The sequence below is a fragment of the Clarias gariepinus genome, chromosome 19, assembly GCF_024256425.1.
Source record: "Clarias gariepinus isolate MV-2021 ecotype Netherlands chromosome 19, CGAR_prim_01v2, whole genome shotgun sequence".
NCBI lineage: Eukaryota > Metazoa > Chordata > Actinopteri > Siluriformes > Clariidae > Clarias > Clarias gariepinus.
In genome coordinates this window covers 2,897,098-2,924,236 of record NC_071118.1, presented here as the reverse complement: position 1 = coordinate 2,924,236, position 27,139 = coordinate 2,897,098, and the positions used below count along the sequence as shown (strand labels likewise).

General features: G+C 42.0%; 1 long non-coding RNA gene across 1 annotated transcript; it reads left to right on the top strand.

Annotated features, from left to right (window-relative positions):
• The first annotated feature begins 201 nt into the window (after positions 1–201).
• Positions 202–2,883, top strand: LOC128508043 (uncharacterized). The gene is made up of 5 exons (XR_008355855.1): positions 202–470; positions 2,046–2,096; positions 2,270–2,359; positions 2,488–2,566; positions 2,663–2,883. It is a non-coding gene; the product is annotated as an uncharacterized LOC128508043 (long non-coding RNA).
• The last annotated feature ends 24,256 nt before the right edge of the window (positions 2,884–27,139 follow it).

Below are 27,139 nucleotides of genomic sequence, written 5' to 3'. Positions count from 1 at the left end.
AATAGTTCAAAATTTAAAAGTTACAGATGTGTAAAACATCAGCACATTAAATATGCTCCAAAAGAAAAATGCCCACAGACTGCTATTATGTGGTTTCAGAAAAGGAGGTGCACAAACGAATGAAACGAAAGTGGGTTGTGTCATATTCATTTCTCAGCTACTGTAGACTGAGCAGAACACCAAACTTACCACACATCAGTCAGGACTAATCGCCAGGATGATACTTTTTTATATTACTTCTCGAAATTACCTTACAAAACCTTACTTTCTTGGTATTTTATTAATTTTATATTCCTGCACAAGCTCCAATTCGGAAGAGAACATCCATCCGAAATCATTAACTAAAATGAGCTTTTCAAAAAAAGTTAGGAATTTGAACAAGTTTCAGCAGTTGATCAGGGCTTAGTTATGAACAAATCTCAAGTCTGCGGTGGTGAGAAACTGGACGACAGGATGATTTGTGTAAGCTGGTAGGTGAAAAATCCTAAAATATTTATTAAATATTAAAAAAGTAGATAACATAGATATGTTTAAATCCATAATACAGTCATTCATGCAGCCAGGGAGTTTTTAAAATATATATATATATTTTTTTTTTAAACAAATTTATTTATTCATATAGACTAGGAACATTTTTTTCTTTTTTTACTTTCAAGTTCTGACTTTAATTTTAGATAAAATACTGACAAAAAGTAAGAATATATAATATATATATAAAGGAGGTGACACTGTGGTGATCTCCAGGGTAAAGAGTTTGAGTGCCACCTTCCGGTCTGTGTGTCTGGAGCTGTTATGATCTCCCGTACTTGTTGAGTCTCCTCCAGATGTTCTGTTTTCCACTCACGGTCCAAAGACATGCAGTCTAGGCTAATTCCTTATTGTCTGTAGTGTGCAAGTGTGTGTAGAATTGTATTCCCTGCGATGGATTGGGTGTACCCTGCCCTGTGTCCCTTGGAACAGGCTCCAGGCTTCCCATGATCAAGTACGGAGAGAAGTCGTGTCGAGAATGAGTACTAAAGGAAATAAAAACACAGTTGTTGGTCTTTCTGAGATAGGAAGAAAATGCAAGTTCTGTAATTGTGAATTATTGTTCATGCACGACATCACACGTCATCATATTTGATGACTCAAGTCCAATCTCAAACATACATCCGTTTTATTGTATGCCGGTTTGCTAGTGCTGTGCTATTTTTGCTGTTGTTGTTGTTCAGAACTACTTAAAAAATGGTAAGATCCCAGAGATCCTTATCCTACATTTTTTTTTAAACTACCTACATTTTTAGTTTAATGCTATAGTTTTAATCTTAACATTCCATCTTGCAGCCTATATCCCATTTGTTTAGCAACTGTTGCACAGGTGGCATTTAGATTTTTAGCGAGTTTTAGTTCTTCTTGAAAGTTACCATAGATTTGCTTCTTCTAGAAGGATACCATAGATACCAAGATTTACCATAAAAGCTTTACTTCTTACTTCTACGTTGTAAAATATGAGCGAAATATGTAATATTTGCGATTTAGCATGCACGTTAAATACATCGGTTAGTACAAGCTTTGACTTTGTCATGCAGTCTTCTTTTTGCAACAATAAGGTTTAAATACGCAAAGCACAATCATACTTTATTTTCCACCTTTTTTGGTTTGTTTTTGTTTTTAGTTCATACCACTAAGCATATAAGTTCCGGGTTAAGGTAATTCGGCCAAGACGGTGAAAGAGGCTTCCGTGACGAAGCCAAAACTTTAAGCTAATTGACGTTTAACTTAAATGGTGACTAACAATGGTTAAGTATTTCACTTATTTTTCAAATTGATTATTAATTAACAACTCCCGACTCAGCAAGAAGCTTCTATTTCATGTGTTTTTGCATTGGTGAACATGGCAATGCTAGCATGACTAGCATTACAACCAAAGGTTAGCAGTTAATTTTAGCTATTACTGACTGCAGAATTTTAGGTATATTATAAATTTATGTTTATAAGGGTGTGTAAAATAAGAACCATAAAGCAGATATGAATATTTTCACTCATATTTATAATCTATGATCCAGGGACAGAGTGAGGCTAAAGAGTTAACTTTAGCTGAACAGGATGTCATCAAGGTAATCATACTGTGTTATTCACTACTTCTTTTGGATTATAATATCTTAACTGCTTGAGCTAATGAACTTTTATTAATTAATCAATTAATCAATTACAATAACATCAAAGCAGACATACTGGTTTAATTCCACACAGGGAATTTAAAGTAGAACTTTCTCTACATGTCTTGTAGCTTCCAGTTCAGTGTGTGGACGATCCAATGCCTTTAAACCCTGTGGTGGTTTTTGAAGACGAGGCATTCCCCATGCGTTATCATTATCCAGTACGGGCATGGCTTCCCTCTCTCTTAACATATAATTTCCTTTTGGGACTAATAACATACTCTATCTGTCTATTTACATTACATTTATCTAGAACTTTTTATGTCTTTTTCTTTCTGCATGATTTTAGTGTCTAATTCAATGTGTTGATGACCCAACTGGTCCAAATGCTATTAAAGATTAGACTTTCTCAACGGCAAATAAGTCTAGTAAGTATCCTTCTTTTGGTATACAAGTTTTTTATGTGATCATAGTAAATGGAATAATTTGTCATAATGACTATTTTTGTTTTTGTTTTGTTTTAGGAAAAGGCTGGTGGAAGAAAGAATAAACATTGTCAAATAAATATTTTTCCACATAAAATGATGTAAAATGTGTTATTTGTTAAGTAATTTGATGCCAAGTACTGTGAGAAATGATGCAGTATTCAGCATTAGTAGATAGGCTGTAAACAAGATTGAAGATTAACCTTCTGTATAAACCATGTGTGACTTATGATTACTACTAATCATCATTATTATCGACATCGTCGTTGTCATCATCCAGTGATTGCTAATACAGTATTTAAAGAAGGTAACTTTCAGTATAATCCTAGATGTTCTTTATGAATATAACAAAATATGTTTAAAAAAATTATTTGGCATAAGAATTTTAATGTAGGTCTTTTTTCTCTCATATTGTACTTATACAATATGTCTATCAGTAAATGGAGTAAATTAACATCAATAACTACTGTTTTTTTATCAATATACTGTATGATTATAATCATGTTTGGTTCAATTTAATAATTGTTTCCTCCATTACCATGGCACACCTCTTGTTTAAACAATCATTTTTTAAGCCTTCTGGGGAAAAAAATGGCCACTGAACATATAATGCATTATCTAGAAGTAAATAATTTTTAACCCCAAACAATTTATATTTCACTTGAAAGAAGCCAAAAAAAAAGTAATGTGGAAATACTCTTACTTTCACTATTAAACATAGCTGTGGGCTCGTATTTACCTACATCTAAGAGAAGGAAATCACTGATACAAATTGTGGGCCTACTTTTAGGAGTAGGAGCAATTTATCAGCATTCTTCAAATAGGAAATCACTCCTGCTGTACCTCCACTAAAATGTAGGAGTACGTTGGTTTCCTACAGTAACTGGGTAGGAGAAGTGAGTAAATGGCGTTTAGGCAGAGGCGTGCATGGACGAGAAACGGTTTAGTAACATTGTGTGACATGGAACTCATAAAATTTGCAAAAAATATATATTTTTTTGTTAACACATTGTGTGCAGTACGTAACTGGTCCATTAATCAACATTTGTATGTTGTCATCACAAATGACTGCTACTTTATGGTGTTCTTAGTTACAGTAAAGATGCTCCTTTAAAACAGTGATGATTTGGGTTTGGCACAAATAATAAATCAAACTCTGCTCTTACAAGACCAAAGATCATGCGCAGATTTATCAGTCAGCATGATATAAATGAAAACTAGATGCCTTCAAGTAGTTGTGGGCATCATCCATAGCACTCACTCACTTACTCACTCATCTTCTATACCACTTTATCCTGTATTTAGGGCTGCGGGGGCCTGGAGCCTATCCCAGGAGGCCTAGGGCACAAGGCAGGGTACACCCTGAACAGAGTGCCCATCCATCGCAGGGCACACACACACAGCATTTAGCCTAACCTGCATATCTTTGGACTGTGGGAGGAAACTGGGGTACCCAGAAGAAAACCCACCAAGCATGGGGAGAACATATAAACTCCATGAACACAGAGATGGGAATCGAGCTTGGCCGGGAATCAGACCTGGACCCTGGTGGTGCAAGGCGACAGTGCTAACCACTACACCATCCCTCCATGGCACACAACCCTTGTCCATGGCACACAATAAAATAATCATATGTACATATACATTTTATATACTTATATTAAATTATTTGAGTTTACACTTAACATAGCATATCCCCATTTTTCACACGTAAAATGAAAAGATTTTCATGGGGGGGGGGGGGATTTTTTTTTTTGAGACAGATTAAAAGTGTTGGACATTATTTAAAATAACACTTTATTATTATTAACAACAACAACAAAAAAACGCGACATGTGACTAGTCTGCGCAGCAACTGACTTTTTTTTTCAATCTGTGAGGCGGCATCCAGCAGTGTATAATATGGGTCGAAAAGAGCAGGAGAGACGAAAGAGAAAGCAGGCAGCAGCGTCATTATCGCAGAATATTGAACGTGTTCAAAAAGACTGCCAAACAGAGTAAGTCTGTTACTACCTCAGAATAAAATTGCTAACGCTAGTTAAGTGGTAGCTAATCGTCAACCCCACATCACCAAGATTTAAAACGCTGGAAACTGAAGTGGCAAAACAAGTTATCAGAACAAAGACCAATTTCAAGTGCTGAGGCAATCAAAGAATGTGATGTGCTGAGCTATCCGAATGTCTTCAAGCTTCTCAAAATAGCTTGTACTCTGCCAGTTACCTCGTGTGAATGTGAACATTCAGCCAGCACTCTCCGGAGACTAAACACATTCATGCGTAGCAGCATGGGAGAGGAATGCTTGGCAGCCCTGGCCCTCATTCATACACACTACAACATGGCAGTCAACCTGGATGAAGCTGTGAACATATTCTCTAAGTTGTATCCAAGAAGACTGGAGTTGACCAGTGTGAAGAGGCAAAGACAAAGAAATGAGAGAGCATGTTGATGAGAGAAGTTGAATTTATAGTTTATTAATATTCCAGTAAAGATTCCTTAAACTTATTCTGTTGTTAAATATGACATTACTATTATAATAAACCCTAGGCACAAGACAGCCGTCAAGACCATTAATACAAATTCTTGTGTAATGTTTATTTTGTAACACATTTAATTTTTAAGGGGTTTGTCATGAATATGCAAATAAATATTTATATATAATAAAAAATATATATTTTTTATAATGAAAAATTGGACGAAACTAATTTTATTATAAAATAAACAATATAAAAGTATACATGTTGTATTTGAAAAAATATATATTTCTATTTTTTTCATGTACAACATATTTATTTTCATATTGCTTATTTTATTTTATAAATTATCATATTGCTTATTTTATTTTATTTCAAGTAATTTGTTAACTATTAACCTATGAATTTCTGTTCTAATATAATATTTGATAGCGATTATGTAGGGGTGGGGGGGCAATCCATGGCAGGGGGGCTGTTAGGTTTTAAAATTATGAAGAAGTGTGTGTCCGAGCTAAGTTTTAAGATAAGAAAAGAAGAGATATTTCTTGTTGTGTCTGCCGCACCTTGATACACTTCGGGCCCAATCAACCAGGAGGGACAAACATACACACACACACACACACATACACATGCACGCATGATGTCAGAAGATCTCTGTTTATTCTTAGCAAAGAGAGCACATTTAAACAGTGCTACGTCCCGAACATCAAAAGAACCAGTCATTAACATGTCAGTCCTAGATGGACCCGGAGACAGACAGGTGAGAAGAGATACATTTGCATTCTCCTGATTAAACAAAAGGATTCTAGCAAACAAGAGCCATTTGGAGGTATCACATGTTATAACATGTAAATGTGCTGATCATAACTTAATACAATCTATAACGTGGTTATAATTCTGCCATGTGTGTTTTCAGACTAATACAGTAGTGTTTACTATATGTGTATGGGGTAAGGTGAGGAAAAATCAGTGTTCAAAACATCCAAGTCATCTTCCAAGCTGATCTCTTCTTCGACCCAGATACTTTACGTATAGTAGAGAGTCATTTGGAGCCCAGAAGAGAGGTTACTAGCACTTTATTATGGGCCTGTGCTTTCAATCCTTCACTACAGAAGATACGCATCAGCATATGAATCAGTACAATCTCAGATTAGAGTTACATATGGATGATTTAGCGATATCTCTGATGAATTGTGCCAGAATTCCTCCTTGTCTGATGTTGCTATGAGAAAGCCTTTGGTTAGACATAAACAACATTCATAAATTTCATTGGACACAATAAAGTCAACCATCAGCTGCTCCAATGAAATTTCTGTATCTGAAATAAAAGAGAAGGTTGTTTAATTGTATCACACATTGTCACGATTTGTTATGCGGCTGCTTCCTTCCAGTGTACTTTTTTTCTGTTGAATAACTTAGGATTAAATCTTGCTGCTGCTGTTTTGTCTGTTAAAGCAATATAGTTATGTGTAAACAAGAGTACAGTCATATACAACATGGAAGACATGAATCTTTGTCACATAGAATCTGTACAAATGTTTGTCATGTTAGGTGTGTTAGTTTGAATATTAGTCAATCAGTTTATAAGTCAGTCAGTCAGTTCTTTGTCTGTGTCAGGAGTGCATGCCGCTCTGTCATGAGCTCCCAAGCCGAGTCTTGTTCTTAATTTAGAGCAGCGGAGCTCAACGCTGCATAATTTGGTATCCAACTTGTGCCAATAGTTGGTTATTTCTCAATCATGAATTAATTTATTAATTTAAGTTTATTTATACCTAATTATAATTTTGTTACTGCAGTCATTATATTGTGTGCACAAATAATAATAATTTTATAAGCATGCTTTGATTGTTGGTGAATTGTTGTGTATCAAAGTTAGGCGGACACCCCAGGGTGGTCAGTTTAATTACAGACACTTTAAGCTTGTTTCATTGAATTATTCCAGAATATATACCTTTTTATTTATTTTTCTTATGGGTAGTGTGATGTTCCACTAACAGGAATATAATTTTTTTTTTCAAATTCACGTGCCTCTACACCTTTGAAGGTTATTTACACATTTATCAAATACCAATATAGTGAATTAAAAAGGCATTCGGCCAATCTACCCTGTTTCTGAGAAAAATGAACCTCAGATGCGCTGGGCTGAGTTCGCACGCCTCCACGTCAGGGAGACAATAAAAATCATGCACATCACACATTTATGACTGGCACTGCATGCCACTCCCTGTTCCAAAGAACACTCTAAGGAATATGGCTATAACCAATTAATTTATTTATTTTCTAACCACGCGCCTCTACGCCAGGGCCAGCTTATACATAAAGTGCACGCTACAAATGCCTCACTTACACACAACAGCGCTGTGTATGTTTTAGCTCATTGTTAACAACACCGGTTCAGTTTCAGTTGAAAGCCAAGTTTTATCTATATCTTTCAATTAACCACAATCGCTACAGCCGCTGTAATTTTAATAAATAAATCATGCAAGTAATGTCAAAAACAACACGAGAAAAAAACTAATTAACACACATAGTTTCTTTTCTTTTTTTTTTTTTAAATATACCCCCAATATACAGCAATCTACAATTGGACGAAGCCCCCTTAAATTACCGATGGGAATTTAAAATAATTAGACTGTGCTATGATAGGGAACGGAAACTAATAAATGCAACTTCTTTAATTTCAGGTATAGCAGGTGAACAAAAATATTTATCTAGTACTATTATTATTATTAATGTATTTATTCATTTTATTCATGTTTTTTTATATTATTGATCATAATCTATTGTGTGTTCGATGCAGAACTGCAGAACAGTTCAAAATCTGTTGAAATGTACACAAAACTATTCACAATCTTCTTTCTGCCTGTACTCCATCTTAAACAGTTACGTCTGGATAAAGTCTCCCAAATGCAGGTACTGTGTAAGTCGTGCCGCAAAACTGTGGTCACATCGAGAAGAAATACAACTAATCAGTCACCTGGAACACAACCACAGGGAGCTATATGAAGACCTCCAAAAGTGTGTGGGAGAAAATTCTTCCACCTGTTGATGTTGCTGTTAGTTTAAAATATCAATCAGTTAACAAGTCATTAACAAAGAGAATTAAAGAAGAATTAAAGAAGATTACGCCACGCAGAGCTGGATGAAGTAAGTCAGGCTTTTATTGCAGCAATAAGAACCCAGATGAGCCAGCCTAGCCATGCCTTGGATCAGAACCAAAGCAGTGCCAAGTCCAGACTGAATTCACAGTCAAAATCATGCTCCTTTTATACAGTTTCTAAGAGGGGGGGATCTCCAGTCTCCTCCCCTGTACCTTCACCTCGTTTGACCACAGCAAAATTATAATCCATTATAATTCAGTTTTTATCAATTAATTTTTCCATTAAAATTACATTTCTCTCATCTTGTACCATTATGTCATACACCTCGCTATCTGACTCCTCTCCATGCTCATAACTCTTTCCCTTTATATTTACACCTCGTTATGTGACTTCTTCCTGCGCTTATCTGACTCTTACTATGCTCAAAACTTCTCTCCATTATAATACATCTTCTTTAATAATTATTTTCTATTATCTTTACACTTTTCATATCTTTTTTATAAAAATATAGGGGTGCCGCTTGTTTTCAAGGCTTTTTCCTTGTTTTTTCTTTGGTGTGTTCTTCATTTTTCAAGAGACCAGCCATGGGTAAGCATCTCCTTTACACTATTTTACTTATTTGCCTTATTTTACCCCATTCAATGTTTTTATACATTTTATTCTATTTTATAGCCAACTGCGACTTCTCCATTGATGACTTCATCCCTTTGGATGATTCGGACAGCCAGAGCAGTTCAGACCGTGTTCCTTCTGAGGAATTTTATTTCTGTTGATGCTTTTACCCTGGCCCCTTATGTTTTGTATTTTACGTTGGGCTTTTATTCTTTGTATTTTATATTATTACCATGTAGATATGCCTTATTACTCTTTGTCTACTCTTATTAAAATATTTTATTCACAAGACTAGCTCTGTGTCTCTGATTTTTTCTATTTCTTATCTGCCCGTCCAGTCTGCCCACATGGCCATCTACACACACACATACTGTCTCGCAGGGAGATTCCCCTGATTCTTTCAAGTTTAGTTTCAGTGTATAGTTTATTACATAGTTCCCCGTACACCTCGTTAGCCCCTCTTTTTATCTGGTTTCTAGTTTCTTGTGCTTATCTGGTGTCTGTCACCTGATTATTTCTTCTGTCCTTGGGTTTTTGTTGGTTGTTCCAGGATTTTTCTATCCTCCCTTCTTTGCCCTTGGTTTTTTCTATCTGTTGGTTGTTTCTGGTTTGTTCTACAGTTCTCAAGAGACAGACCATGTATGAGCATCTCTTTATTTGGTAGATGCACATACTAGTTTATTTTTGTGTCTACTTTTATTAAACTCAGTATTCCTAAAACTGATTGTGTGTCTTTAATATTTGTCTATATTCTTACTTAGACATGTATACGTGTATCCAACACTTGTTTTAATCCTTCATTAGGCCAAGTCCGACACCTGGCACCTTATCTTGTCTTATCTGGGTCACTCTAACCATTCCCTTACTGCTATGTTTTACGACCTGTCTGCTTTTCTCACTTAACCTCTATATTATTTCACTAAGATTAATTAGGTTGATTAATATTATCATTTTGTTACATTGCTGCATACACAAATATATTTAATTAAAATATGCTTACAAGTGTAAGGCCAAAACTACCAAATCTGCTAACAAAAAGCCAAGTAACAATAAAGGAGTCGTACTACAGACAACCATCAATCAAAGTTTTACAAATGCAATGCCTTTGTGAAGGTGAAACGCCACAAGGAATTAACAGATGCTGTCACATGCTTTTTAGCTAAAGACATGATGCCTAATAACACCGTGAGCAAATAAGGCGTTGTGGGTCTAATTAACAAATTGGACCGAAGATATCGGCTGCCATCAATAAATTATTTTTCTCATGTCGCAATTCCACAGATGTACTACACTTGCGTGAAGACAGTGAGCACCGAGCTAAGCCAAGTGGACTTCTACGCTAGCACCACTGACTTGTGGTCCAGTCGCACGACTGAGCCCTACATGAGCTATACCGTTCACTTTCTTACTCAAGACTTTGAATTAAAAGCACGCTGTCTGGGTGTTGTCTACTTCCCCGAATCCCACACCAGCAAAAACATAGCCCATGGACTGCGGGATGTTTTAGCCAGCTGGAACTTAAAAGAGGAAAATCAAGTGTCCATTACAACGGACAACGGCGCCAATGTAGTGAAGGCTACCGAACTTAATAATTGGGTCAGACTACAATGCTTTGGTCATCGCTTGCATCTGGCCATCGGTAAGTATTGAATGTTTGTATTTGCAAAAATAATTAATTAAAACTAGAAAAAAAGGTACAGTTGTTTGAATAGCTGCATGTAGTACAGACATGATTTTGGATATTTTAATATTTAAGATAATGTGTTTATTTAGGAAATATATTTCACAGAGGTTAGCAAATTGTAATTGACAGTTTCAAAGGCTGTTTCAAATAGCTCACATCTCAAATGCTGTTATTTAAAATTGTAATTATAATATTGCAATGTTTTTTCACCCTGTATGTCCTTGTTTTTTTTTTTTTTTTAACTCTTCAGAAAATGCTGTTAAAGGTGATGAGCGCATTACTCAAGCTGTTGGTCTCTGCAAAAAGTTAGCGGGACATTTTTCCCACACCTGGAAGGGAAAGATGACACTGAAAAAAGCACAGAAAGAGCACAACCTCCCAGAGCACTCCCTCATCACTGAATGCCCTACAAGGTGGGGTTCAAAGCAGAGAATGATTGAGAGGGTTCTAGAGCAGCAGCGGTCCATAAGCGATGTCCTGTCAGCAGACAGAAAGTCAAGACATTTAGTTTCTTCTTGGCAGGACCTAGATGTACTGGAGTCTGTAAACCGGGCATTGCAGCCTCTGCAAAAATGTACAGATGTTCCATTAGGTGAAAATTACATGTTTCATATGTGAAACCTGTACTTCACTTAATGAACACCTCAATTCTTGCTGCAAAGGAAGAAGACAGTGATCTAACAAAGTCCATAAAGATGAAGATTCTAGAGTACATAAACACCAAGTATGACAACCCAGCAACTCAAGAACTGCTGGACATGACCTCCTTTATGGACCCCAGATCCAAAGCCAACTACATCAGCTTACAATAGTAAGTGACAAAATAATGCACTATAACAAAATTTGATTCAAGTATTTACTTTATTTCTCTATTTTAGGAGCAAGACCTAAGTAATCAAGATCACCAGAGCATGGGTCCAACATATGTCACTTTAAAGAAGGCCAAAAAGTTCCTGGGCAGTTTCTTCAAGACATCCCCAGCTCCATCATCTTTGGAACCATTGCACACTGTGGAAGCTGAACTAAACAACTACATGATGTGTCCCACCATAAACAGAGATGGACCCTCTCACTTGGTGGCAATTCCATCAGGTCGACTTTCCACACCTGAGTAATCTAGCCAGGAAGTATCTCTGTATACCAGCAAGCAGTTCACCTTCAGAGAGACTTTTCAGTACATCAGAAAATGTTGTGACATGCCAACGCACATGTTTAAAACCTGAGAAAGTCAATATGCTAGTTTTCCTGGCAAAAAAACTGGAATAAAATAGTTTTGACAGTCAAGCACATATGGTATTGCTGTTATTGTGCCAAAACAGGTTAACATGATATTACATAATGTTTACAAGTTAATATTAATTATTTTATGTGGATGTTAACAATATGTTAGTGCTTCCACCACATACCAATTTATTTAAGGCCTGCACACTTTGTTTAATAGTATTTTCATATTTAATTTTTGTTTAATAATATTTTCATTAAAAAAAAACAAAAAAAAAAAAACAGGCAAGCCAAAGGAAATATTTTGTTTAAAAGATGCTTTTGTTTTAAGACACTCTTGATGAGTGTATGGTTACATGTTAATAAAAAGTCATGTTTGAAAGTAATTCATATTGTGTTGGCAGGTCTATGGTAACGGCAAACTAGAAATCAGAATATCTGCTGAGGATTTTAAGTCATTCATATCATAGTGTTTTGAAGTCTAAATATTTGCAACTTCCTTGACATATAGTTTCTTTTTAGCCTGAATTAGATTTAATTACATCAGACGAATATCTATTACCTGTTTATTTTAGTATGATCATTACATATATAAATGATATTTAAAAAATAGCCAATAATAATAATAAAAAATGCATTTCTCTAAGGAATTGTTATATTGCAAGAAATATCGTTATCGCAATATTCAACAACAATATTGCATATTGCATATTTTCCTAATATCGTGCAGCCCTACTACAAACCGTACAACACTGCTGGTTTCACAACAATTCTATAAACCTTTATTTTCCGACTTGCTTATACCTTTCTGGCACAGATAATTCCTGTTACTGTTCTTTGCTTCGACTCTCATCTTCACACAAAACTGCTCTCAATATTTGTTAAATTCAGGCACTCCAGATTTTCAGTTTGTAACATTCCAAACAAGTGACATTGCACAACATTAGCTAGGCCAAGTTAGTACCAGAAACAAAGCACAACAGTGCAACACTGCCACCTACTGGACACGAGTATCAATGAGCAAAGCCCTCCAGATATAACTAGGCAAACAACTATCAAAGTGAGAATCCACACACGCTCTATGCATTCACAGTCCCTGGTGATGACCGTCATATTAAAAACCTGCATTTTAAGCACTTAACTTCGATGTAGTATATGTACACATGTAGATTATACCCTTAACAGACAGATGTTGCTTCAGCACTGACATTGCATGGCGACAAAACAATACAAGCACACTTACTGTCAGTAATGGCGCTTTTCCACTGCGTGGTACGACTCGGCTTGGCACAGCTTGTTCGGCTCGGTTTGCGTTTCCACTGCAGTTTACTACCGCTTTAGAGTGGGCGGGATTATTCACTTGTCGTTATAGTTGCGTGCCTCTACTGCCGTGACATCATCGTAAACGCGCCACAAACAAACACAACAATGGAGCATATCGACGGAATGGTGTTCTTCATTCTCAGCATGTGGATGTTTTTAACAGCAAGACGATGGAGTTTGTTTCAAAAGAGGCTGATGGCAGCCAAAGAAAACACAGCTAAAAAAGACAAGAGAGTTTGGGAACTTTTACAACAACACGTAGACAACGACAACCCTTGGTTAGCTTGATGACGCGCAAGGGTAAGCATCTAAAAACAGCACATCACTAGCTAACTTTTATCACTAGTGCAAAGCATATAATGAACTTAACTGGCAGTGTAACATTAAAATGCAGATTCTGTATATTACAGATCTTCCACATTTTGCAAAAAAGTCGCCACAACAGACCATCTGCTTGGACATTTAACCGTGCTTCAGAGTGGTGGGATGTGATTGTTCCCGGTTTTACAACACTCAGTGGCTGGAGAACTTTAGAATGTCTGAAAAAACATTTATCCACTTATGCAACAAACTGCGTCCAGCGATGAAGAGACAGGACACAAACTTCTGCGTGTGTGTACCTTTAAAGAAAAGAATAGCCATCGCACTATGGAAGCTTGCAACCGGTGTTGAGTACAGAAGTGTTGGACATCTTTTTGGTGTAAGCATAACAACTGTGTGTCGGTGTGTTCAGGAGTTCTGTGCAGCAGCAGAAACCCTGTTGGAACCAGAGCTAATTCGTTATCCAGATCAGGAAAAGTTTAAAGAAATGGCTGCCTACATTAAGAACAGGTGGGGGCTCCCACACTGTATTGGTGCTATTGATGGATCTAACACCAGAAACATAGGTGGGGTGACTGTTGGCTACTACATTCTAGGAGACTCTGCCTATTCCTTGCAGAACTGGCTCTTAAAACCATTCATTGACACTGGACACCTGACAGCCGAACAGCAGGTCTACAACATGAAAATCTGCAGAGCACGCATAGTTGTTGAAAATGCCTTTGATCGATTAAAAGGAAGATGGCGATGCATTATGAAAAGAATTGACTGTGCTGTCAACCTTTGCTCTACATAAACTTTGTGAGAGTAAATGGTGAGGCCTATGAGAATGCTTGGGATTTACCCCCAGCAGAAGAGACTGTGGTGGCAGTGTCACAGGCTGTAGAGGAGGAGGGCAGGAATGTTCGTGCAGGTCTGATGCGTTACTTGAATATAATCTGCAAACTTTCAACAGTGTGCACATGTACGTAGATATACAACAAAAATACATTTTAAAGTAAACAGAAGAAACTGTTAACAGTGTGCCGACATGTAGTGCAAACATTATCAAAAAACAAACACAAAAAGACAAACGCCTATGGCATTAGTCAGCAAGAGAGTTCTATTCCCGCCAACCACTCATTGCCTGGACAAGGATCCCCATAACATTGAGGAATGCTTGATTGAAAGCAGCCGTCTAAGAGTGTTCCTCTGCCCTCAAGGCCGCTTCCTGCTCCCTCGCTTGTTTGGCCTCTTTAAGTGCCATCTGCAAGTGGCGCTCCCTCTGGGCACGGTTCAGCTCCTGCTGCTGAATGTCTGCCATCTGCATCTCTCTTAATACAGCATAATGTTCCTGATGGTGCAGGCTCCGTTTCCTCTTGCCTGGAACAGAGCGTAGAAAATTGGAGTAAAAATTTATTTATCAAAATTATTTTTTTTATTATTTTGATTTTACTCAATTACATTTACAGTGTTCATGGTATTTAATGGTATTATTATTTATGCTATTATACTGTTTATGGTAAGCAGCAGGAATTCATGAGACACGGTTTATAAGGATATATATCCTATATTGTGACCTATTTGTACATATTATGATATATGAAATATTAAATTTGTATTGTACCTGTTACCACACGCTGCGGTGTCGTCGTGCAGCTGGAGGTTCCTCGTGATGGTGTTGGCGGGCGTGGTGGAGACGCTGCTAGCACCGCTTGGGAAGAGGAGTCGTCGTTGCGTGGAGAAAGTGCAAGTGAATCGATCGTGGACAACGAGTCTGAAACGCAAAGTTTGTCTAATCAGTTAGGAATGCACAAATTACTGCAACACACCAAAAAAAAACAAACATGAACATCATGAACAATAGCCCTACCACTGATAAATGTTAGCTACTAGGACTTCGTGCTTCATTAGGCCATGATTTTACAGTCAAATTCCGATATAAAATAAGAATCGATGGTCAATTAAATCAGTAAAGTTAAGATTTCAAGCGTTATATATCACAACGTACCATCCTCGATCGTGTTCTCCAACAATGGCGTGGCCGAGTCCAGGGCACCCTCCCCTCCATTGCTCGTTGGTCTACCTCCGTAGATTGCGTCCATTTGGTCGAACCACTTCCACGATCGCCTGTTTGAACCACTCCAGCTGTTGTGGTTCTTTATACTTCTGTAGTCGCTTTTCCGTTTTTTTAACTTGTCCCTACACTGTTTGTAAGTCCGATGGTAGCCGTGTGCGGCCAAGAGCTTAGCGACCTCCTGAAAAACTTTTTCATTCTGCGTCGCCCCATGGATCCGGCTAGATCCGCTCCTCGGCTACCAACGAGAGGAACATCTGTACTTCCTCAATAGAACACGAAACGGCCATGTTTGGTTAATACAAAAAGGTGCGTCCGATCCTTCGCTGGCTGTGCTAAATCTAGCGGGTCTGTTGTGTCTCGTGTCGCAAGTTCAGTGGCGCAGTAATGACGATTTTCTCTGGCCAATCAGTGACCAGCAGAGTTTACACGTCACGTTTTGGTAACGGTTCGGCTCGCTTGGAACCTCGGCTGAGTTGGTACCAAAAAAAGGACCATGTAGCAGGTACTGTTCCCAGTGGAAAACCCCCCAAAAGTGAGCTGTACTGAACCGTACCGTGCCATACTATGCAGTGGAAAAGCGCCATAATACAACACTACAAGTGATCCGAAAAAAAAATCAACATGGAATAATACCAAAGCTAACTACAAGCAAGCCAACAGTTATCATGAATATTTTAATGAAAAACAACTGCACATCTTAATGTAAATTTCCCCATTTCGGCATTCTGACCACGTTACAGCGCATACAGTTAAAGAACGCAGCAACCATTGACGCGGGTTGATGAAGTAGTAAGTTAGTGACAGAAGCGTTGTTATCTTTCTATTTCACCAAGTACTGAGCTGTTTTAAAAACCAGGGTAGTTCGCCTGCTTGTCATAAACATTTGAATATACCATATCCATTTTTTATTATTTTACCAAAAGACTGAACGAGTTGTTTAAAGCGCGACTCGAAACGCGGAACGAATTTAGTTTAAAAAAAAAAAACAATGGTTCTCTAAAACACGGCGGTACTGACACCACAACAAAGCTTTTTGATTTAAAACACAGCGGAGGTTTCTTTAATCATAACGTGACAAAAATTATATATGTTTTGTATTTGTTTACCAAAACAACAGCCCATTCTGCATGCCCATTAACTTGAGGATTGTGTGGACTCGAGGTAATGTGTTGAATGTCATATGTGGCACAGAAGGTTTTCCAGATCTCGCTGATGGATTGTGGTCCATTGTCACTGACAACTTGTTTTCGGGTATGCCAAATCTTGCGAAGTTAGCTTTGAGCTTATGTACAACACACTCTGATGTCGTTACACTTAATTGAAGAATTTTCAAATACCGCGAATAATAGTCGGATACCACCAAATACTGTTTCCCTTGATCCACGCGTAAGTCTATGGCTATTCTCTGCCACGGCCTTTCTGGTAATGGGGTTGCGGCTCCTTATGCTGTGTGCGTTTGTTTTCTATACAAAATTTACAAGTTTCTATCTTTTGCCTCAAATCCTCAGAAATTCCAGGCCACAACACAGTCTCTTTAGCTCGAGCTCTACATTTTGACAGTCCTTGGTGTCCTTCATGAATTCTACTAGGATTGTTCTTTCGCATAGCTTTTGGAATTACCAAGCGGTTGCCCAGCACCAGCACTAACAGTCCGTCACTCCATGACAAGAAATCCTTCTATTTGTAAAAGCTTTGTATGCTGTTAGGGATGCTTTTAGCGTATTCAGGCCATCCTTCCTTTACGAATTTCTTCACCATTTGGAGCTGATCGTCCTTTTGCGTTTCTATCTCTGTCAACTTCTGCTGTGACACTGGCAAACTCCTGATGATTGCATTCACATGGGCACTCACATCCGCTGACATGAATTCCTCTGTGGTGCTTATTGGGCTCCGTGACAATGCATCTGCCACCACCATGCTTTTGCCTGGCATGTATTCTGATTTCGCATTAAATCGCATGAGCCTCATTAAAAGTCTTTGACATCTTACTGGTACACTGTCCAAATCTTTGCTATTGATCAGTGGTATTAACAGCTTATGATCAGTGACCAGTTTGAATTTTTTCAAGCCGACTAAGTACTTTTGGAACTTTTTACACGCCCATACGCCTGCAAGGCATTCCTTCTCTATTTGGGCGTACCTGACCTCTGAATCTGTCAGTCTTCTTGATGCGTATGCAGCTGGTTTCCAGCTGCTGTTGTGCTTTTGCAGTAGCACAATGCCAATTCTTTAGCTGCTGGTGTCGGCTGCTACGGTCATTTCTCTTGCCGGATCGTAATGTGCTAGGACTGGTGCTTTAAAAAGTGCGTTCTTGAGGTTGCCAAAAGCTCTTTCCTGTGGTTGATCCCAAGCCCATACACTCTTTGTCTTAAGCAGTTCATACAGAGGACCCCCTTCCGTTGCTACGTTTGGAATGTATTTGCCCATATAGTTTATAAGGCCTAACGCTCTCCTTAGTTCACTTACATTATTAGGTTCTTGCAACTCACTAATCGCATGCACCTTCTCGGGTCCACTCTGACACCTTGAGCATCCACGATGTGACCCGATTTTTCAGCACTTTTTTTAAGTGTTTGTCATGCTCTGCTTCATCCTGCCCGTACACTATCACGTCATCCATGTACACGGCCACCCCAACCAGATCTCCTAAAAGCTCATGCATTTTGCGTTGGAAAATTTCCGGAGCTATGCTGATTCCAAATTCGAGCCTTTTAAAGCAATATCGGCCCACTGGAGTGATAAATGTTGTCAAGAGGCTGCTGTCCTCACTTAACGGAATCTGCCAAAATCCGACGCTGCGTCCAATGATGTAAAGACTCTTGCACCTGCTAATTTAGCTAGGATTTCTTCTGTCGTGGGAAGTATGTATCTCTCCCTTTTAATGTTATAATTTAGCTTGTTCAGTCCAACACAAATTCTCACTGTCCCATTGGGTTTTATGACTGGCACCATGGGAGCACACCAATCTGTGGGCTGTGTGACTTCACTATGCCTTGTTCTTCCATTCTCTGCAGTTCTGCTTTAACTTTAGACATTAGGGGTAATAGCACTCTTTTTGCAGTATATGTATAACCAAAGTTGAAACTGTCTGGGGGGATTAAATTTCGCCATCTCTTACACTTTTACTTCTGACACCATGTCTTGTTTTTATTTACCAGGAGGCATTTGTTTGTCGCTTTCTCATTTATTAAGAATACAGTGGAACAGTACACAATTCTATGTGCTTTTTCGTACACACGCCACACAACAGTGTCCTTTCTTCTTTGCTGGTGCCTGCAGATATACATATAACTCACAGAGGCCGCCTAGCGGGTGGATAATGTAACACATTAACCAGTACACAATACCCTGACAATATAAAACTTGCTCTGAAAAACAAAACCTTTTAGACAACACGATTACTATTAATTACGGTGAACAAAACTTATTAAGAAAACAGAACGTGAATTAAACTTTATTTTATCCAAAACTCACAAGAACAAAGTCTTCCCTGGCCGAGAAAAAAATAAAAAAGAGCAAAATAAACACTTACTTTTTCCTCTAAAAGGGAAGACCGGAATGAGCCCCAAAATTGTTAGGTTTTAAAATGATGAAGTGTGTGTCCGAGCTAAGTTTTAAGATAAGAGTAGAAGAGTTATTTCTTGTTGTGCCTGCCGCACCTTAATACACTTACCGGTCCGGGCCCGATCGACCGGGAGAGACAAATACACACACACGCGCAGGCATGATGTCTGAAGATCTCTGTTTATTCTCAGCAAAGAGAGCACATTTAAACGGTGCTACGTCCCGAACATCAAAAGAACCAGTCATTAACATGTCAGTCATAGAGGACCCGGAGACAGACAGGTGAGAGGAGATACATTTGCATTCTCCTGATTAAACAAAAGGATTCTAGCAGACAAGAGCCATTTGGATGTCTCCTCGTCTGGATACAGGATATAGAAGGTGTTACCACAGAAGGCATAAGGGAGCACAGTGGGGGGTCTGATCTCAGAGCACAGGAATCTTCTTATTAGATTACATTGTCTTACTATATTATAAAACCTTACAGGGGTATTCCAGTGCATAACACGTGTTACAAAAAAAGAGCTTAACTATACTATAACAAAACAGGAGCTAGGCTAATCATAAGCTAAACTAAATATGAGTTAACTAGACCAGGAGATAAACATGACAAAGGAACCAGACTGAGACAGACTATTTATAACAAACGTAATTAGCTACCTCGGTTCAGGAATGCTCCCATGACATTTACATTTAGGCATTTGGCAGACGCTCTTATCCAGAGCGACTTACATTTTTATCTCATTATACATCTGAGCAGTTGAGGGTTAAGGGCCTTGCTTAAGGGCCCAACAGTGGCAACTTGGTGGTTGTGGGGTTTGAACCTGGGATCTTCCGAACCGTAGTCTAATGCCTTAACACTAGAAGCGCCGAGCAGCGGTCATTTGACCGCAAGGGGGTAAAAAAAAAATAATACTTCACACTCGATCAATTTCCAGGACCCTCCTTTCATGACTTTTCCTAGTTCTGTGAGCTTAATCACCCTGTATGCTTAAATTTTTAAAATCGCACCAGTAAAAGCCAGTATAAAGCTATTTTGCTCTTATTTACGTAAAATCGCTGACAGCTGCGCGGCGGCATGACGTTTCCTGTCTTTTCCAACCTGCGATTCTCATTTCTCTCAGCAGATGGCGCAAGGGATCGCGCATACTATTTATGCGTCATTCAGTGCGTATATGTAACTATCTCAGGTTTTATTTCATATATGCAGTTTATATATATATGCTTCCGTAAAATATCGACAATTCGCCATTCGTTCTGGCGTTGATAATCAGCGATATTTTATAAGGACATTTACGGAATTTCGCTTTACTTAATTTTATAAGGTTTTGAGAAAATTAATTAGTTTGTTCGTTCTGTTAGAAGCTTCCGTGAAATTATCTCTAAAACAATATTGTTTTACATATTACATATGTAATGACCCCTCCTGAGGATATAAAGCCTCATTATTGAATGTAAATAAATCAGATCTACCACAGCAGATAATAAACTATGCTATGTCATAACCGAAGCAAACACCACGATTATGCCTCGTTTCGTTCAGTGTTGCTAGGCAACGGACCACGCGCCTAATCGGCGGGAACGTGGTTCACTTGGCCGCGGTGTATTATAAACCTGCGAATTGTTTCACTGCTTATGCATAAAAGCGAGGGAAATGTGGAAGTGATGTGTGGCCACTGAATGAGAACTAAATCAAAGATTTCGGTAACTACACTGAGTGTAACATCTGCATAGTGACACTAAACAGCTGAACACCTTCACTTTTCTGTTTACCTCTGAGGAAAAAAAAAGCTGTATGTAACACCTTCCAACCACCTCTCATAGTCTATTGTTAGTTTTAATGATTTGGCTGAAACTAATTATCACTACATAAGTACCCCAACACCATTGATCATGAGTTTCAGCTGAAACTAATTCTATACATGCAACAGAAAATGTAGATGCAGATTCCAAATGTATAAAGATACATGCTATATACATATATTCCGCTTCAGCGTGTTTCTTTATCTTTCCATATATATACATACACTTTTCAAATAAAATCGCTATTTTATATTACTTGACCCTGAAGTTTAGTTTAGCACACAAAAACTGAAAAGTCCTTTCTGGTAAATCAACTGCATATGTAGTTTATTCACAACAATTCATTAATAAAATGAATATACATTGTACAGTACAAGGTAAACACGAGAAAGATTACAAAAAAAAACAAAAACAAATAATGTCTTCTTTATGCGTCGAGATGCTGAAATCCCTTGCATGTTGCCCCTCAATTTTGTGCTTCCATTTCAAGTGGAGAGATATTTGACCGACAGCTTAGAACAAAAGAACTGTAGGTGTGATCACAACCCCCTCCGAACGACCGTGCCATCAATCACTGACCACCTCAGAAGTTCCCTCCAATGTATGCTGATGTTTTGCAAGTATTTTTGCAAAACTATGGCACTCTCTTGAGAGGTGGTTGGAATGTGTTATTCATTCATTTATTCTATAGGGCACTAACTACACAGACCAAACTGTTACCTTATTTTATTCTTATACTCATCGCTGTGCTTGTTGTAACTGAAAAACGCCGCAACTGCTTCAGGGGAGGTGTGTGTGTGTGTGTGTGAGCGCGCGCGCGCGCTGCAGCCTGTGAATGAATACGCACAGCAGAGGGACAGAGACATGAGGGACATCTAATACCGTATTGTGTAGTGTCCCTTTTTCAGCGGATTTCTCTGCTACCGCAGATCAGTTTATCAACTTGTAATATATTGTGACGGGGGGCGGGGTTTTCGCTTGGGAACCATCATGCTTTGCGGGAGGGGCTGTTATGTGTTCACCCTGTTGGGAAAAGGTATTTGGGTTAGTGGCTTCAGCCAGGATATGTGTGATGTGTGTGTGTGTTGTTATGCTGCTGGTTACCCTGTGTGAGCCAAATAAAATACTCCCAGCCATTTGCATTGGGCAGCAAATTAAGCTCACTCGTCTCTCCACCATCCTTTCGGGCGTAAAAACGCTACAATTGGTGTCAGAAGTGGGATGGAGAGTCGCGAGTTAGAGCGCACCCCGGAGGAAATCCGGAGGATCCAAATAGGCCGCCGAGTGGCGGAGCAGCTGAGGAGGAAGAAGACCCTCCCTGACGGAGCCAGCGCGGGCAAGGAGCGGCAACCGGAGCGGAGCGGCGCGTTCCAGGTTCCGGCATTGGACCTCGGAGAGGATTCCTCCAGTGACACGGCGCCGACGCCGGAGCAAGCTACAGCTCCGTGTTCCGTCCGCCAGCGAAGCGACCTGCAGCTACGCCTGCCGGCCTACAACGGCGCCGGCGACCCCCACGCGTTCATCGCCCAGGTAGAGCTAGCCGCCAAATTCGCGGGCTGGTCCCCGGCGGAAACAGCTGTCCGGGTGGCCCTCTCGTTGGAGGGTGACGCGCTGCGGGCGTTGCAAGATCTCCGGGCTGATGAGCGGGGGGATTGGGTGAAGCTGCAGCAGTCGCTCTGTTTCCGCTTCGGCGCAGGGGATCGTAACGAGGCCGCGGGCGAGGAGTTGGCAACCCGCGTGCGGAGCGCCTCTGAGCCACTAGGGGCGTTCGCCATGGACCTGCGATCTCTCGCGCGCCAGGGCTATCCGGATTTCGGACACGGCCAGCAGGAGGAGCTAGCTCGTCGCGCGTTCCTTCGGGGAGTCCGGCCGTACCGGCTTCGCGAGCACCTCCGGTTAGCGGCACCGGCGTCCCTGTCCGAGGCGCTGCGCGAGGCCGAGCCCATCTTGGGTGAAAACCGCGGCGAGAGAGCCGAGCGATCTTCGGTGGCTCGCGGCCGCTGGGTAGGTGAACCTAGCCGGGGACAGGGCTACCCGTCACGGCTAGGCCTCGACCCAGCCTCCGAGTTTCCGCGACAACGCCGAGGCCAGGGACCGCCAGACCACCGCTGCAACATTCTCCGGCCGGAGGACAGCGTACCCCAGCAGCCGTTAAACTAGCTTCGGGGGGCGCCGAGGGGAAACCGCCTCCCACAGCCATCTTTGTTTCCCCAACTGCCGGATTTAACTTCTTTGTATATATACACTTTTCAAATAAAATCGCTATTACTTGACCCTGAAGTTTAGTTTAGCACACAAAAACTGAAAAGTCCTTTCTGGTAAATCAACTGCATATGTAGTTTATTCACAACAATTCATTAATAAAATGAATATACATTGTACAGTACAAGGTAAACACGAGAAAGATTACAAAAAAAAACAAAAACAAATAATGTCTTCTTTATGCGTCGAGATGCTGAAATCCCTTGCATGTTGCCCCTCAATTTTGTGCTTCCATTTCAAGTGGAGAGATATTTGACCGACAGCTTAGAACAAAAGAACTGTAGGTGTGATCACAACCCCCTCCGAACGACCGTGCCATCAATCACTGACCACCTCAGAAGTTCCCTCCAATGTATGCTGATGTTTTGCAAGTATTTTTGCAAAACTATGGCACTCTCTTGAGAGCTGGTTGGAATGTGTTATTCATTCATTTATTCTATACAAGGGCACTAACTACACAGACCAAACTGTTACCTTATTTTATTCTTATACTCATCGCTGTGCTTGTTGTAACTGAAAAACGCCGCAACTGCTTCAGGGGAGGTGTGTGTGTGTGTGTGTGTGAGCGCGCGCGCGCTGCAGCCTGTGAATGAATACGCACAGCAGAGGGACAGAGACATGAGGGACATCTAATACCGTATTGTGTAGTGTCCCTTTTTCAGCGGATTTCTCTGCTACCGCAGATCAGTTTATCAACTTGTAATATATTGTGACGGGGGGCGGGGTTTCGCTTGGGAACCATCATGCTTTGCGGGAGGGGCTGTTATGTGTTCACCCTGTTGGGAAAAGGTATTTGGTTTAGTGGCTTCAGCCAGGATATGTGTGATGTGGTGTGTGTTGTTATGCTGCTGGTTACTCTGTGTGAGTTAAATAAAATACTCCCAGCCATTTGCATTGGGCAGCAATTTAATTACTCGTCTCTCCACCATCCTTTCGGGCGTAAAAACGCTACAATTGGTGTCAGAAGTGGGATGGAGAGTCGCGAGTTAGAGCGCACCCCGGAGGAAATCCGGAGGATCCAAATAGGCCGCCGAGTGGCGGAGCAGCTGAGGAGGAAGAAGACCCTCCCTGACGGAGCCAGCGCGGGCAAGGAGCGGCAACCGGAGCGGAGCGGCGCGTTCCAGGTTCCGGCATTGGACCTCGGAGAGGATTCCTCCAGTGACACGGCGCCGACGCCGGAGCAAGCTACAGCTCCGTGTTCCGTCCGCCAGCGAAGCGACCTGCAGCTACGCCTGCCGGCCTACAACGGCGCCGGCGACCCCCACGCGTTCATCGCCCAGGTAGAGCTAGCCGCCAAATTCGCGGGCTGGTCCCCGGCGGAAACAGCTGTCCGGGTGGCCCTCTCGTTGGAGGGTGACGCGCTGCGGGCGTTGCAAGATCTCCGGGCTGATGAGCGGGGGGATTGGGTGAAGCTGCAGCAGTCGCTCTGTTTCCGCTTCGGCGCAGGGGATCGTAACGAGGCCGCGGGCGAGGAGTTGGCAACCCGCGTGCGGAGCGCCTCTGAGCCACTAGGGGCGTTCGCCATGGACCTGCGATCTCTCGCGCGCCAGGGCTATCCGGATTTCGGACACGGCCAGCAGGAGGAGCTAGCTCGTCGCGCGTTCCTTCGGGGAGTCCGGCCGTATCGGCTTCGCGAGCACCTCCGGTTAGCGGCACCGGCGTCCCTGTCCGAGGCGCTGCGCGAGGCAGAGCGCGCCGAGCCCATCTTGGGTGAACACCGCGGCGAGAGAGCCGAGCGATCTTCGGTGGCTCGCGGCCGCTGGGTAGGTGAACCTAGCCGGGGACAGGGCTACCCGTCACGGCTAGGCCTCGACCCAGCCTCCGAGTTTCCGCGACAACGCCGAGGCCAGGGACCGCCCGACCACCGCTGCAACGTTCTCCGGCCGGAGGACAGCGTACCCCAGCAGCCGTTAAACTAGCTTCGGGGGGCGCCGAGGGGAAACCGCCTCCCACAGCCATCTTTGTTTCCCCAACTGCCGGATTTAACTTCTTTGTATATATACACTTTTCAAATAAAATCGCTATTACTTGACCCTGAAGTTTAGTTTAGCACACAAAAACTGAAAAGTCCTTTCTGGTAAATCAACTGCATATGTAGTTTATTCACAACAATTCATTAATAAAATGAATATACATTGTACAGTACAAGGTAAACACGAGAAAGATTACAAAAAAAAACAAAAACAAATAATGTCTTCTTTATGCGTCGAGATGCTGAAATCCCTTGCATGTTGCCCCTCAATTTTGTGCTTCCATTTCAAGTGGAGAGATATTTGACCGACAGCTTAGAACAAAAGAACTGTAGGTGTGATCACAACCCCCTCCGAACGACCGTGCCATCAATCACTGACCACCTCAGAAGTTCCCTCCAAGGTATGCTGATGTTTTGCAAGTATTTTTGCAAAATTATGGCACTCTCTTGAGAGGTGGTTGGAATGTGTTATTCATTCATTTATTCTATACAAGGGCACTAACTACACAGATCAAACTGTTACCTTATTTTATTCTTATACTCATTGATGTGCTTGTTGTAACAGAAAAACGCTGCAACTGCTTCAGGGGAGGTGTGTGTGTGTGTGTGTGTGAGCGCGCGCGCGCAGCCTGTGAATGAATACGCACAGCAGAGGGACAGAGACATGAGGGACATCTAATACCTTATTGTGTAGTGTCCCTTTTTCAGCGGATTTCTCTGCTACCGCAGATCAGTTTATCAACTTGTAATATATTGTGACGGGGGGCGGGGTTTCGCTTGGGAACCATCATGCTTTGCGGGAGGGGCTGTTATGTGTTCACCCTGTTGGGAACAGGTATTTGGTTTAGTGGCTTCAGCCAGGATATGTGTGATGTGGTGTGTGTTGTTATGCTGCTGGTTACTCTGTGTGAGTCAAATAAAATACTCCCAGCCATTTGCATTGGGCAGCAATTTAATTACTCGTCTCTCCACCATCCTTTCGGGCGTAAAAACGCTACAATTGGTGTCAGAAGTGGGATGGAGAGTCGCGAGTTAGAGCGCACCCCGGAGGAAATCCGGAGGATCCAAATAGGCCGCCGAGTGGCGGAGCAGCTGAGGAGGAAGAAGACCCTCCCTGACGGAGCCAGCGCGGGCAAGGAGCGGCAACCGGAGCGGAGCGGCGCGTTCCAGGTTCCGGCATTGGACCTCGGAGAGGATTCCTCCAGTGACACGGCGCCGACGCCGGAGCAAGCTACAGCTCCGTGTTCCGTCCGCCAGCGGAGCGGCGCGTTCCAGGTTCCGGCATTGGACCTCGGAGAGGATTCCTCCAGTGACACGGCGCCGACGCCGGAGCAAGCTACAGCTCCGTGTTCCGTCCGCCAGCGAAGCGACCTGCAGCTACGCCTGCCGGCCTACAACGGCGCCGGCGACCCCCACGCGTTCATCGCCCAGGTAGAGCTAGCCGCCAAATTCGCGGGCTGGTCCTCGGCGGAAACAGCTGTCCGGGCGACCCTCTCGTTGGAGGGTGACGCGCTGCGGGCGTTGCAAGATCTCCGGGCTGATGAGCGGGGGGATTGGGTGAAGCTGCAGCAGTCGCTCTGTTTCCGCTTCGGCGCAGGGGATCGTAACGAGGCCGCGGGCGAGGAGTTGGCAACCCGCGTGCGGAGCGCCTCTGAGCCACTAGGGGCGTTCGCCATGGACCTGCGATCTCTCGCGCGCCAGGGCTATCCGGATTTCGGACACGGCCAGCAGGAGGAGCTAGCTCGTCGCGCATTCCTTCGGGGAGTCCGGCCGTATCGGCTTCGCGAGCACCTCCGGTTAGCGGCACCGGCGTCCCTGTCCGAGGCGCTGCGCGAGGCCGAGCGCACCGAGCCCATCTTGGGTGAACACCGCGGCGAGAGAGCCGAGCGATCTTCGGTGGCTCGCGGCCGCTGGGTAGGTGAACCTAGCCGGGGACAGGGCTACCCGTCACGGCTAGGCCTCGACCCAGCCTCCGAGTTTCCGCGACAACGCCGAGGCCAGGGACCGCCCGACCACCGCTGCAACGTTCTCCGGCCGGAGGACAGCGTACCCCAGCAGCCGTTAAACTAGCTTCGGGGGGCGCCGAGGGGAAACCGCCTCCCACAGCCATCTTTGTTTCCCCA